The sequence below is a fragment of the Myotis brandtii genome, unplaced genomic scaffold, assembly GCF_000412655.1.
Source record: "Myotis brandtii unplaced genomic scaffold, ASM41265v1 scaffold70, whole genome shotgun sequence".
NCBI lineage: Eukaryota > Metazoa > Chordata > Mammalia > Chiroptera > Vespertilionidae > Myotis > Myotis brandtii.
Window position 1 is genome coordinate 544,631 of NW_005370741.1, and position 1,939 is coordinate 546,569.

The window sequence follows — 1,939 nt, forward strand, 5'->3', positions numbered from 1 at the left end:
GATTTCAGAGAGGAAGGGAGAGGGAAACATCAATGATGAGAGAGAATCATTGATTGGCTGCCTCCTGCACGCCCCCTACTGGGAATATGTCCCGAAACCTGGGCATGTGCCCTTGACCAGAATCGAACCCAGGACCCTTTAGTCCGCAGGCCGATGCTCTATCCACTGAGCCAAATCGGCTGGGACAGATGCATCTTAATTTCTGATTTTATAAATACTGAACCCAACTGACAAGCATTAGTATGTTGCCATCTACATAACTTTTTCTTACAATGCCCATGTTTCAGACTAAATTCCTTGCATGATGTTGGTTAGAAAAATGAAAAACCCTACAGGAGCAGTTTATGCCCTTATTTAGAAGGAAAAGGAGCTAGAAATGATTCATCCATAGAATTGACATGGAATCACTTAGTGCTTTCCTTTAACCTTTAGTTTAATTTGGCTTTAACCTTTCATTTTAGGCTTAGTTGTGCCTTCCAGTGGCTAATGACAGAGAGGCTATAATGGATTTGAGTTTAGCTCTTGCAAGTGAATATCTAGCACAGGAAAGCATTTCTTTTTTAAGATTTCAAATGCTTCAGAGAATAACAGTTTTATTTCATTTTTTATTGATTTTAGAGTGAGGAAGAGGAGAGAGAGGGGGAGGGAGAGAGAGAAACATTGATGTGCGAGAGAAACATCAATCAGTTGTCTTCTGTACGCACTCTAATCGGGTGTCGAACCCACAACCTGGGTGTGTTCCCTGACCAGGAATCAAACCCGCCACCTTTTAGTGGACAATGCTCCAACCTACTGAGACACACCGGCCAGGGCAGAGAAGCATTTCTTGATATAAAGGGTGGAAAGAACAAGTTAAAGACCATTCTTGCCCAGCTGGTGTTGCTCAGTGGTTGAGCATCAACCTATGAACCAGGAAGGAGGTCATGATTCGATTCCCAATCAGAGCACATGCCTGGGTTGTGGGCTCAATCCCCCGTGGGGGGCGTGCAGGAGGCAGCTATCGATGATCTCTCTCATCATTGATATTTCTATCTCTCCCTTCCTCTCTGAAGTCAATTAAAAATATATTTTTAAATAACTATTCTTTAATAATAACCAAATGTAATGAAAATGTATTGTCAGGTTTAGACTTTAGTACCTCAGAGGCACTGATATTACCTGTTTCTGAAATGAGATTGCTGATTCCAAAAAAATCCCAAACAAAACAAAAGCTAAACAAAAAATTTCAATATGCCATAATTTTTCCTAACCTCCTCCTCTCCTTTTAATTGTGAAGTTATAATTTACAGGGTAAGATAAAAATGTATGTCTTGAGGAAATTGCAAACGTACTTAAGATTTTGTCACTTGGGGATCTTCAGGCAGAGGATTCTTTTTTCTATAATCAAGTATCATTTAGAAGATGACAGTATGAAATTCCTGTGAGTGTTCTCAGTGGTACAAACCAACCCTCCCACACCTTTTTCCTCTCTCTCTTCTGGAGTAGTTTAGTTGCTTAACTACAGTAATTCAAAAGAGAGGCAGTTTGGTTTATCATTGATATTCTGGTTTCTCCTTTCATAGGCACTGGTCATGTGGGCAGTGGCAGCACTTAGCTATTTAGGCATTCCAGTTGAGCTGTGCCTCTCCCTTAAGGAGCATGTGAAGTGGAGATGAGGGCCCCTGGAGTGATCTCTCTGGGCTACAGGCTGAAGATTCGGGACAGTTAGTTTCCTTTGCAGAGGGGGAGGCCCAGGAGTACAACACAGCAAGGGACTCTGCAGCCCTGGTTTACTGCAGCGGATCCAGCGTTTCCTCTCTCTCCCCTCCCCCTCCCCAAAGCATTCATGATATGATAGTGTGAGGTCAGTGACATATTGAGGGCTGCAGTGATCAGCATATTTCTTTCTTTCTTTCTTTTTAATCCTCACCCGAGGATTTTTTCCATTGATTTTTTTTTT

The 1,939-nt window shown here is 42.0% G+C and overlaps 1 protein-coding gene across 2 annotated transcripts in view; it reads left to right on the top strand.

The window, feature by feature from the left end:
- The window catches only part of LOC102256969 (chromosome unknown open reading frame, human C14orf93), a 19,462-nt gene that overhangs the window by 6,228 nt on the left and 11,295 nt on the right, over nucleotides 1-1,939 (top strand). The gene's annotated exons all lie outside the window — the stretch shown is intronic.